Here is a 13,608-nt window from a genome sequence, read left to right as displayed (position 1 = left end):
TCACCTAAACAAACACGCCCCTACCCCAATAGAATCTGGATCTTCTTTTGATAGACCCGCCCCACACATATGCAACGCAGGCAACAATGTTGTTTAGAAGACACGCCCCTTACTGATGATTGGCTACAAGTGTGTTTTGGTACTCGTCCCGACTCCCTTTTCCAAAACGTTTTTCAGAAATTGTGCACTCCGCTTTTATTGTTCTTTGATGAGCCGAAAATGGTTCTTTTGTGGCACCGCTACAAATAACGCTAGCGATAGCCTTCAAGACGATAATTGTAACAAAAATGCATTTTAATTAATTTTGTTAAGCCAATTTAACCTATTAGTGTGTGCAATTACTAATCTGTGTTAAAAACTATTTATTTCATCTCAGAGAACAATGAATTGTTTTCGCAAATTGGACTTTTGACTTGTATAACAGTAATTCTCATTCATATACAGGGTTCCCACGGGTACTTGAAATTCTTGAAAGTTTGTGAATCTGGGGAGGGGGAATTTAACATAGATAAAGTTCATTGAAAGTGCTAAAAGTTTTCTGGAAAAAAATCCATATAATTCCCTGTGTACTGTAGGATAATATTATAAAATTATAGACTTTTTAAGCACACGTGCTAAACTGTTAGTTTTAAATGCTTATATCTTCTGTATGCAAATGTTGATTCATACCAAAACGATTTTCTGCATAGTTGTGTTTGACACATGAAAACGTCTCGGGTTACGTATGTAACTGTTGTTCCCTGAGAAGGGAACGAGACGTGGCGTCTCCCTTGCCATACTTCCTGCGTCCCTCACTGTAACGCCGTCTTTGGCAATATTTCAGATAGCGATATACTTCCTGGTTCCCGCGTCACCCTGTCTTTGTCGTTAAGCCTCACCATTGGTTGAATTTTATATACACATTCAGACGCACTTACTCCTGGAGGCGTCCCCAAAGTATCACCGCAGTGAAGCAGCACAAGTTCCCTAGAAAAGGGAACTGTAACAATGTAACTTAAAAGGTAACATTATGTAACCTTGCTCTCACTTGAAATGTGTCCCCACATTTAGTCCTTGAATTTGAGAGTATTGGACCTGGAAAGTACTTGAAAGGTCCTTGAATTTGAAGTTAACTAAGGTGTGGGAACCCTGCATATAGCTTATAGGTTTTAACACACTACAAGACTTCATTATTCACATGGTAGGGCTATTAGATAAGGTGTTGGAGAACCTGTGCCAGACATTAACTGACTAACGTGTCAGAGCCTTTTGCTTTTTAATGGAAACCTCACAGTAGCACTTTGCGATGAAAAAGACATAGATGAGGTTCCAGTAATGGTGTCTTGTGACAGTGTTGCGGGATCAAGAATGCATTCATGTGACCTATATGGTTTAACTTGATACACATATAGGTCGTACCTTATGAACTGACTGTAATTGAGAACTTCGTTCACCTTGCCACATACAGTAGGTAACTATGAAACAAATGTCAATACTGGTACCCCTATATGCTTCTAAACATCTGCTTTTATCATTGCTTTTTTATTCTGATATTTTCAACCATTACAGACCCAGTACACTTCACCTAGACTCTTAGCCAACCATGGAAACAGAAGTATAAAGAATAACAGGATTATATTTTTAATTATATTTTAGTCTGCAAAACTAATTGTAGTATACAAATTGAGACCAAAGATGTTGAGATCACTTTTAGCTGAACTTTTGTCTGAATTTAAATAATGCATTGATCAGGTAATAATGCAGATCATTCATAAAACATCATTTTAAAGAGTTAATTATCATGATATTATAAAAACTTCCTATATGATCTACAAGGATTCCCTATAGTAGCTTTACAGATCCTCGATTGAAGACCCTGCTGCTGTGGGATTATTGAGATGCAAATGTCCTTCCTTAACATGCTGGAGATCTTTACCGTCATTCACTATACCGTTTATTGATTCATTGTACATTGACACCGCGCCACAGTATATGCGTTCTCAGAGATATACAGTAACACTTGATATGCAGCGACAAGATCAAAAAGCGAAAGTTCACAAGATATCGTTTCGGCTCGGGTCTTCAGTTTCAGCTTTGCTCTTTGTCATATGGGTGGTCTACCTTAATGTTCCTCGTCTCTCATCTGTTCATGTGACGTCTGTCATCCAAGCTCTGTCTTAATCAGTCGCCAGAGATGACCTTTCCTAGCCAGACAAGAACATCAGCAGGTTTAAATGCCATCAGATTTAGTCTCTGGAAATTGTAACCTTTCTTAATGGAAATAGATGAAATCTAGGTGGAAATGTGCAAAGGACAATACACAATATATCTGTCAGGACTATTTGTCTGACAGAAGTCAAGTTGTCATTTTTAATTCTGTAAAATGCAAATCTCTTGAAACTATTAAACATATGTGCAATTTTACCGTAGGGTATTTTTTCGACTAGAGATGCACCGATATTACATGTTCCCACCGATATCGAGAGGCGATTATTCAGACTGATATCTACCGATAGTTGAATGTTATTCAATCATATAATGGCCATCAATATTGACAATAAACTATGTGATGTTTCTTTACATTTTCTATACACACACATTCATTTCCTGTTCTTTTTTTATTTAAATAATATATCCGCCATTACTATATATTGGTGCATCTCTAATTTCTACTTGCTATAACATAACTTTGGGTGGTGTAGCTTTTTGTAGTCAGGTTGATTTGATCTACTCATGTATATATTTGTGGAATCTTTAACCACTTGGTGACACTTCAGTGAAAAAATGCGGAAAAGTCAACTATTTAACTTTAACTAGTTTATTGTTGCATGAGTGTGCTAGCCAATCATCTTGAACAATCGTCCCACCCAAGCTGGTTGCACAGACTCTCACGTTGCACTGAATAGGAATGCCAATAGCTCAGAGCTGCTAATGCTTACAGTACAAAGATGATTCATTGCAGATTTTATGTTGCAGATCTGTGGCCATTTGTACTGCACTGGCCCGGTGGGTGAACCAATAACTGTGAATGAAATTCATACATCAGGGTCCTTATTTTCTAGAAAGGTTTATAGTGTTTTCAAAGCCAATAAAACAACGTAAAACATCTTAAGCACAGTAAAATCTTTTTTCATCCATTATTTCATGTCTTTTGACAAAAAGAACTTTGCAGTGTGTCATCACATGTATATTGGTTAAATCAGTGGTTCCGGAACTTGAAATGAAATTTCATAAAATAACATTAATGTAGCATCAATTCTGTGTAATCAAACCTTAGAATACGGAGAGGAGGCGCCTAGGATTGCATGCACCATACAAAGGCGGGGTGTGCATCTAAAAGTGCACCTATATACATACCTGTACATAGATACAGGTCATTGAAGTGCTTAAATCTATTTTACGCGAGAAGTTTTCTGGAAAAAAATCCATATTATTCCCTGTGTAGTGTAGGATAATATCATACAAATTCTAGACTTTTTAAGCACACGTGTTAAACTGTTCACTTTAAATGCTTATATCTTCTGTATGCGAATGTTGATTCATACCAAAATGCTTTTTTGCATAGTTGTGTTAGACACATGAAAACTTCTCGGGGGACGTATGTAATTGTTGTTCCTTGAGAAGGGAACGAGACGCTGCGTCTCCCTTGCCGTACTTCCTGCATCCATGTAACGCCGTCTTTGGCAATATTTTAGATAGCGATATACTTTCTGGCTCCTGCATCACCCTGTCTTTGTCGTTAAGCCTCACCATTGGTTGAATTTGATGTACACATTCAGACACACTTACCCCTGGAGGCGTCCCCAAAGTGTCACCGCAGTGACGCAGCGCCAGTTCCCTCGAAAGGAAACTGTAACAACGTATCTTAAAAGGTAACACGATGTAACCTTGCTCACACTCAAAATGTGTCCCCACATTTAGTCCTTGAATTTGAAGGGGATTTGCACCTGAAAAGTCCTTGAAAGGTCCTTGAATTTGAAGTTAACTAAGGTGTGGGAACCCTGGGTATGCATGCTTGGTTATTTTGGTAGTGGTTGATTAATGTCTGTTTTAAGTTACTACAGTGTGACCTATGGGCATTATAATCAGCTGTGTGATATAGGCTACTGTTTAATTGTTGGAACTGTCCGATAGGCACAGTCACCTCAAGATGACAAACTGTTGATTGATTTACTGGCCAGACTGATATTTATATATGGGCTGTCAAAATTATACATTAACTATCATGCATTTAGCATCATTTGTTTTTTTTTGTATCAAGTTACTCACAGTTTATTCAAGATATACCTTTTTATGTGTGATTCCTGTGAATCAAATTCATAGCGAACACCTTGCTTCACAAAAGTGGACCATGCGTGACACAGTGTTTTGTATCTACTGCTGGTTTTTACTAGACATGGCTTTAGGTTTGACCTCAGTCACAGGATTATGTCAGTAAGCCTTTTAGTGGTAATCTGGTCACATGACGTCTGTCACATTGGTCAACTTTGATCCAAAGACTTCCCCTACTCTCTTGTAAACATGGCTACTTAGTGATAATCTGATTCAAAGTCTGGGAAATTCTCCTGTTTGATGTTTGATGTTTAAGCTTTTAAAGTCTAGATGACATGCACTAAGGCAAGAAATAAGGGAGAGACATTGATCTGTGATGTCATCATCTCATCATGAGATGGACCATGAAATAATAAATTAATTAAAATAAATTAGAGCATTGGTGAGAATAGCTCTTCATATTTACCAGGAATATTTATTTAGTTTTTTCCAGTGTTTAGTTTTTCACACCTTTCTTGACTTTTTCTGACATGCAGGTACTAATGTTCGAAAATCAATAAAGTGGTCTGTATGACTGAGATATCAGTAGCATGTGCGTGTGCTCTTGAGCACAGATGTCTATGAAGTGTATATTAGATTGGACCAAAGGTCATCATTTACGCTTTCAGCGTTTCTTAAGGTCTCCAAATGCCCACGTGAGATAAGCCAGATGGTGGGTTAATAATGCACCAATCAGTATTATAGTGCAACAGGTAAAGAGTCGCTTTCACTTAGTGTAATAGAGTTTTGGTCGCTGTCCAGCATCAGGCAGAAACCCTGCGGCTTTCCGCAGAAACACGATCAAGAGCCAGCACAGCGTTTGCTCATTGAAGCTCCCCTCTGGCCATCTCTGCAGTTGAGGCTTGCTGAGGAAAGCGGTCTATTATTTCACTAAAATTGGAATAGCCTTACAAAAATTATCTCTTAATGAGTCTTGAATTTTTAAACCCAACTCAGAAAGCTGAACAGCTACTCTATAATTTTTTTTGGTTATTTTAAACCCAGCGTTGGTTCAAAAAAGGGACAAACCCAACTTGTTGGGTTGTAATTTAAAGCTGCAATATGTAACTTTTAGAAGGATCTCTTGACAGAAATTCAATTAAGCAATATCGCTCGAGTAGGAGTGTGATATAGCTCTATATCATCACGGCTGTGATTAGGCCAGAGGCACGAGGCCGTAGGCCGAGTGCCGGAGGCAATCACAGCCGTGATGATATAGAGCTATATCACACGACTCCGAGAGTGATATTGCTTTTATACAACAGTTCGACGGCACACGGCTGTGATTAGGCCAGAGGCACGAGGCCGTAGGCCGAGTGCCGGATGATATAGAGCTATATCACACGACTCCGAGAGTGATATTGCTTTTATACAACAGTTCGACGGCACACGTTTGAAAAACGAAAACTAGAAAACAACAACGGAGTTATTTTAAAAGCCTCTTTGTTTGAGAACTACTTCTTCCGCCACGGATTTGAGGGCGGCCAGAATGACAGGTAAAACTTTCGGCTGCTTTGAAGCTCATAACAACTCAATGGACGGAAAAGCCGTTACTTTATATTACCGTTTCTTGGTCACAAAGTGTAGTTTTAAGATTAGTTCAGTCGAGAATGTATATGTATTATATTTAAATCTGCAGTCGATTAGTAAAGATAGCGCCTGTTTGAACGTTTGCTTAGTGAGATTCGGTACGAATGAGAACCAAAGCATGAGCGGACTTCAGTGTTCACTCGCCCCGCTGACCACCGCCCTCTCTGGGCTACATCTCTGACAGAAATACCCTGGCTCTCATGTTGGCCTTGTTTGTTTATGATCGTCAAAATGAGATCAAATCAGCAGTATTTGGTGTCATGATCAAACTATTACTTGTTTTTTAATTCATATTTAGTTTCTTTTGTGTTGTTATTGTTTTGGCGCGAGGTAAAAGTTAATAAAACTACTTGTATAACGTTACTATTGCTTTCTCATTTATTCTTAACGTGATACGAGCACTCGATTATTATTATTAAACTTTGTTCTTGTCAGTACTATATAAAACGGTTTTTTATAAGTGTCAGAGAGATGTTTTTGCATGCTGCTTATAAATATATCAGTGGCGATATCTCATAACATGTTTTAATAGTCACGTCACGATAAAGTAAATGATCAATGTCCACATTTAAAAGCTGCGGTGCTTACCTGCAGTTCCACGGTGTTTTCGCGTTCTGATGAGATATAGCTCCAGAAAAAAAACGAGTGTTTATATTCCTCTGTCCAAGTGTTAATCGTCCACACGATGTGACAAGACATTTCTCCCATTAACTTTAACGTAACATCCAATAATAACTTCCGATTGGGGATTCACAGACTGATTTATGAGCTAGTAAACTAATGAGACAAACGGAGAGTGATTCACACAGCGCGTCTGTGTTTTTCCATTCAGAGACGAGCCTGCTTAGGACCTCCATTCACTAGATGGCGGAATGATACGAAAGGTGAAGCGGTTACAGTGCCGATATTAGCACAATATCGCATAGCTCTTAGCCAATCAGATTCGAGAACCAGAAAGAACTGTTGTATAATATAATATACATAACTATATTATCAGTGGTGTATAAAGACCTAAAATATGAACTGTATTGTTTTTATTACCTTAGAATGAGCTGTTTTTATCTACATATACTGTGTGTCCCATTACAAGGAAGTCGCCGCCATGTTTTTACAGTAGCCCTTAACAGGCAAACTGTCCTACAGAGTGCTTTTCATCTCTATGTTGTCTCTGCGCTGCACCGTGCCGTTCTAAAAAACTCAAACACATTGCTTTCTATGAGTATATGCACACCGGGGCCGACAGGTGGCGCCTGTCCGTGCCGCCCAGCTACGACTCAGGAAGTTGCTCAAATCCCTGTCACGCCACAGAGCGCAACTCACATAGTTTAACATTAAATAAAATCATATTTGTCCCAAATCATTAACGATTAAAGCTGCCTGCCAACGTATATTTTGCATTTTGAAGTAAGCGCTATCTGACAAAGCTCTCGCTATTTTAATGTGCACTTCCGGTTTACGATACCTCTCAGTTGTCCTAGACGCGACTCTGCGCGACACTGAGCTGCGCAGCCCTTTAGATGACGACATGTTTGTCCTGTGGCAGCTACCATAGCTTCTCATTGCGTTTCAAAATTGAGATTGGTTGCAATTTAGATGCCACTAAAAATCCCACATTACACTTTCAACCCATTCTGGGTTGTTTCAACGCAAAATGCTGGGTTGTTTTAACCCTTTATGGGGTCAGATATAATTTTTTATAGGTTCATTTAACCCAGTATGTTGGTTCGTCTCTTTTTGACCCATCGCTGGGCTGAAAATAACCTAGCATTTTTTAAGTTTAAAGGCATTATGTTGAAAAATATTTGCTGTTTATGTAAAATTAAGCTTCATGAATATTGCAATGATTTGAATGCACTTTTCAATGCGTCATTAGATTTCTAAACACCGTGTCACTAGAGTAGTTTAGCAATTTCTGCCTGCTTGCAATTTTTGAGTATAAGAACCTTAGGATGGATGTTTTAATAGCATCTGATTTAACACTTCATTAACAAAAACTGTTGTATATAAATAAATTAATAAATTCAGATTGTTTCAGTGAATCAGTTTATTATTCTGATTTAACGACTTCATCAAATGTTCCTTTATTAAATCATTTCAGAGCAAATGCATAGATATAATTGGCTAAAAAAAAAAATATATATATATATGTATATATGTATACAATTCTATAGCTACTATATCACCCCGCCCTAATCTTCACATTCATTTCAATTTTTTTACAGAACCTGTGAAGCTGAACAGGAGCGTGTGTGCTTTTTAAATTGCTGAAGTCAGCAGTGAGGTTGCCAAACACTACACAAAAACGTCCATGGATTGTGATCAACTTCTCTGTGCTGGAAGATCGGACTGTTGGCTGCGTTTCTCTCCTTCATAATTTCACCCTTCATTCAACACTCGGATCCTTGACACCACGTGAGAACCTAATTTTACATAATGGGCATTTAAGCGCTCACTTTGACATTATTTTTCACCATGGAGGCCAGATGTAGAACTGTCTGACATTTTAAAACGTTCCCAATTAAGCGCATGTTCCTAGCATTTTGTGCCTCTGTCATTTCAGATTTTAGCACTGAGATTTTAACGAGAGCAGCTTTAGAAAAGGCCCATTACTTTATTAGAGAGACAGAGCAGGAACAAGAGGGCTGTCAGACAAAAGGGAGGTGAGCCAGGAAAGCATCACTCAGTTTGAGGAAATGACAATTATGTTGGAAATTGTTTTGTGTCACTGTTGAATGGTGGTAAAGGGAAATAAAAGTAACAGGACTGATAATAGCTGTAGCTGTGATTTTGTCCGTGGTCATGTGCATAATACATTTGTAGGGGAGGGAATTGAGAGATTTATGGTTGGTATATATCACACCGCTGTGGTTTTTCTAATAGATCAGGTGACTGAATTGAAAGTGCACTCAGGAAATAAGACGTCTCTGGGGTGTGATTAATATTATGGTGCCAGTTTTTTGAAAACTGTATTGTGAAAGGCTTTGCATTTTTGCAAGTATGTTAATTTTGTTGGTGGATACAGTTTACTATACCAGATTAATATTCAATTATAAGGCAATATGTTTATCCATCTGCTGTTGATGATAGAGTAATTGAAACCAAGTCTAGGGCTCATCAACACATGATTTGATGACCATCCCGTGGCATTCTTTTCCTTTAAAAAACCTTTATTGCCTTATGGGTACAAATATCAGGGGCAGCTCAACTCTTATTTTGAAAACAAATAGTCAGGGTTCCCACGGGTTCTTGAAATCTTTGAAAGTTTGTGAATTTGGGGGAAAATATTCAAGGCCCTGGGAAGGTTTTGAAAATATACATACATAGATACAGGTCATTGAAAGTGCTTGAATCTATTTTATGCGAGAAGTTTTCTGGAGAAAAAAAATCCATATTATTTCCTAAGTTAACTAAGGTGTGGGGACCCTGAAATAGTGTTGACCTTGAATAGTGTTGATCAATTGACTCTTTGCAAGTTACATATGGTGGGTTACAGAATGGTTTAAAAAGGCATTAGTTAAATTTTTTTGTTTTGCTTTCATCAACTAATAAGATACACTTTAAGCATTCATTATACTGCATTGTGTTTTGCGCATGTATAATTAATGAAAAAATTGCTATATCACAATAAATTGCATACTGTCTTACTGTATAGTGATGTTGACTAACTAACTTGTACTGTGTCATCACACGGTGGTAAACATTCAATCTTTGCTCTTGTGCTCTGGTTATGTGGCATGTGGAGCGGAACAGCTGCTACGGTGATGATGTTGTCATGGCGAGAGCTCCGGTGGAGCCTTCCTGGCATTCTGCCCTTTTCCGCTCTGGAGATGTTTATTTTTCCAAATCCAGAGGAAGTCATTTGCGTATAGTATGATTTCTGTGTCGGTGTGAGGAAAAGCATCAATCAGTGGTTGGTAAGAGGAAGCGGGATTAATTCATTCAAGATCATTACATATTCCATTATTATTTAATGATGATATTGCAAGTATGCTTGTGCATCCTGCTTTTGGAATTTGCTTGGAAAATGATTTTGGATTTGGAAGACATAGATGAAAGTAGATGTGATGACCTTTGATCTTCTTTTTGAAGTGAGACTTACATCTATTTTGTGACGTAAGCTACAGTAGTTTCACCGTCATGCAGTCACCAGGCACATTGCGGGCTAGATTGACAAGCAGGTTTGAAACTATGATAATATGGGCTTACAGTATCTGACACGAAGATATTTGACACTGGTGTGTGCACAGATGTATTTAACTGTCTTTGCATTTGCGATGAGAGCTTATGAAAGTAAGCAAACTCTGGTTTTCTGGAAATGCATTGCATATGCTTTGTGTCCTGAACACTTGTTTCTAATTGACTTTACTGAATGCTTTAAAACGTCTTGGTAAAATGGTTGAACTGTTTTGACAGAAGAGGCCATTGAGCGAACAAAGGCAGGATGCAATATTGATTAAAAAAAGATCCGAAGCTCTTTCTTGCAGAACAGAACAAGACGTCCATTAACTCTCTAGTTTAACCAGTTAAATGTCATCAGATGGTCTATGAAATACATTTAACTTCTTACAGGGTTCGTTCATTACACCTAATGATACGAATTAGTTTAATTGAAGGGCTGAATTCTGCCAGAATATAGACATAGCTCCATAACCTGATGGAATAATTCATCAGCCGGTTCTATAATGAGGACAATGTGACATTTTAAAAATCATATTAAATGAACAGCGTCAGACTGCAGCCAAAAGATGTTCTCGGTGGAAGTGGAAGACAAATATCTCCAATCAGATGCTTTTCTGTTATAACGTTCCAGATTAAATTATGCACATTCAATAAACCTTGCCTTCGCATTCATCTCAGCGCGTTGCTGTCTGGCTCAGCACCTTGATTTTGTTTCAATAGAATTCAATAAAACAAAACAGCAGGCAGTCATGCTGAGCAGTAATTTGATTTAATTGAGGCAGCCACTGTGTCATCATCTCGTCTTTCTCCCTTTTTAGCATTAAAAGCATCAGATTTTGTTTTAGTAATTGGATCTTTTAAACCATTTTTCCCTGATAAGACAAGAATGTAGGACAGATATTCGGAGGCTGTGTATACTGTATATGGGAAAGGGGTGGAGTTTTGTCATTTGTAGTAAAGTGGTCGTGACGGTGGTGGACTGAGCGTGTGCAGAAGCGTGTCTGTTGTTCAGTGGTGAAATCAACACTGTACTGGAACACAGCCAGATATTAATAAGGAACAGCCTGTTCTTCTCGTTCGATGTATCTCATTTAGTGGTTTACCCTCTACAAGTCAGCAGTTTTAGGACTGTCTAACTGGAAAGTAGAGTGAGACTAGTCTATAAGAAAACCGGACAGACAAGCAATCAAAAAGTTCTTGGAGATACTGTAATGCCACAAAATGTTTGTATCGACTGATCGTGGTGATGGCACTCGGGTATGGGGTGCTTCATTGATTCATTACTCTTTCCTATTAATACTTTTGAAATGTGAAATGTTTTTCATTTCGCGTACTCCATAGATCTGAAAAACGAGTACTTGAGTATGGGCATGCGTAGGTGTCGGGACTTCATCACTGCATGTTTTTGAAACCGTATGTGCCACAGTGATGTGAGGTGTTTTCGGTGGTGTGTCGGGGTGCGGTGGGAGAGCTTTTGGGAGCAGACTTCTCTGTGTGCTTACAGTCTCATGGTACTGTGTTGTAATATGCCAATCGGTCTGAGCAGCGCCACATGCAGTCAAACACACCACTTCGTCCTTACTATGGACTCAAGATAAAGGACTGCCCAGTGGCCCGGGGCAAGCGTGAGAGACGTTCGGGCCAGTAAAAAGTATTGTCACTTGCCTGATCGGGCCAGTGCTTAACCCTCAGTCACTAAAATATATTTTCATCAATGTATATTACTTAACATCTTGAAAGCAGACATTTACTTGGGTAAAACACAACGAAAGAAACAATGCAATATTTTGCACAGTTTACTGTCAGTTTACAGGTAAAGAAGAAAAGTTGGGAACCTTTTTCATTGGAACATGTCTTTTGTATATGTATACAATTATATTTGACTTTTGAACTATTATTTTTAAATATCTGACAATGAAATTTTTTTGGGGGGGAGGCAGTGAAGATTTTGGCAAGGCAAGTGAAAACCTGAACCACTGGCACTGAGCCCTGACTAGGGATGCACCAAAAGGAAGGGCGCATTCACACTATTCAAACCGTGCTCGGGCGCGTTTGACCCCCAAAGCCTGGTTCGTTTGACTAGTGTGATCGTTCTGTACCGCGCCCGGACACGGATTGGTTAATCGCGCCGTGGCCGGGTGGCAGAGGTGGGCTGGAGCGTGGTTCACTTGGGCTCAGGCGCAAAAGGCTGCGGTGTGAGTGCAATCGCGCCTGAGCGCGATTCATAAGGTGAAGACGTCAGTTGCGCGACTACTCACCTTCATCTGCCTCCGTAAAAACCTTTTGATGCGAGTAGCGGGGTTACGTGAATATCCGAGCTGCACACGTGACAGATCAACTAAGCAATATGATGACATGTGAGAGGGCTGTCTGTAATCGCGCACCAAACGACTCCGAATAAAAAACACAGACTTATAATTACGGTGGGTTCCAGTGTAAAGAGAGAGCTTTACTTCCTGCTTTTTTCAAAACAATCGCATCTTAATGACGAAAGCACGCCCGGACTCGGATCGATAAAAGTACAGTGTACAAAGAACGAATACTGAACAACCCAATGTCTTGATTTTAAATGATAAATGAAATTTGTAGCGCTGTATGTTTTTGCGTCTTTCTTGGACACTTTAAAATGCTTTTATCTACATGTTAGCTGCATTTGCGCATCTCTCACTCAAATTTATTCGCCCTTTTTACTTGAACAGCGTTTTTTTGTTTGTTGCTATTTTCGGCCAAATTATTGTGTTTGCCGAACATTGGGTGCATCCCTACTATGGACCACATGCGCTTGTAATGCTAACTGTTCAGATGCTTCTGTAAGCAACCACGTTTTTTTTAAACCGAGTACTCAAGTACTTCGCAACTTGGGAACTCATTTCTATCCCCTGTATCATTTTAGATCATAGTAGAGCCTTGCAGCCCGAACAATTGCAGGTTTGATTCCCAAGATTATCAAATATTGATAAAGAATGTATTTGCACTAGATTAGTGTTTGGTAAATTGTAGCATAAATGCATCAACTTTGTCTTTTGCAATAAACTTGTACTTTTAACATTTCTACTGGGGACTGTGGAAAAAGAATACGGGTGATTCCCACGAAAAACTTGGTTTTAAAAATGTCAAGCATGAAAATGTAAAAATTGCTTAAATTTACTTTTTTCCCACCAGACATTGAAAAACAAAGTCTAGAGTAAATGGGAACATTAATTTAAAAACTTTTACTTATCATTTAACACTTTTTGTAACATAATTAAAAAAATTAGTCCTAAAAAATCTCATTACCGCAACAGTCAGAAAACATCAACACTGACATATTTTCAAAATGACATGACAAACCTAAAAGAACATAATTTGGAGATTCTGCACATCCATTTAAAATCAAAGTATTATGCTTCTATTAATTAAATTAACATTTAATAAGCATCTGTTGCGGTAATGATAATCAAAATGTTGTGTAAGCATTCTGACAAGACAATGTTTCAAATTAACTGTAAAAAATTATCTTACCTGGGTGCCATCTTGAAGTAACTGGTCCATGTGCTTGGTCACTCAAAA

The 13,608-nt window shown here is 38.5% G+C and overlaps 1 protein-coding gene across 3 annotated transcripts in view; it reads left to right on the top strand.

Moving 5' to 3' along the window:
* thrab (thyroid hormone receptor alpha b) overlaps positions 1 to 13,608 on the top strand; it is a 173,272-nt gene that overhangs the window by 13,999 nt on the left and 145,665 nt on the right. For 2 of the 3 annotated variants that reach the window (XM_055175332.2, XM_055175329.2), the window contains exon 2: positions 8,103 to 8,292. The exons of the other annotated variant lie outside the window; for it this stretch is intronic. The gene's annotated coding sequence lies outside the window, so the exon portion shown is untranslated. The remainder of the gene's footprint in view (positions 1 to 8,102; positions 8,293 to 13,608) is intronic. 3 annotated transcript variants of the gene reach the window in all.

Source organism: Misgurnus anguillicaudatus, chromosome 4, assembly GCF_027580225.2.
Source record: "Misgurnus anguillicaudatus chromosome 4, ASM2758022v2, whole genome shotgun sequence".
Classification (NCBI taxonomy): Eukaryota; Metazoa; Chordata; class Actinopteri; order Cypriniformes; family Cobitidae; genus Misgurnus; species Misgurnus anguillicaudatus.
The sequence above is the reverse complement of the archived record's forward strand: the minus strand, read 5'-3'. Positions and strand labels throughout refer to the sequence as shown.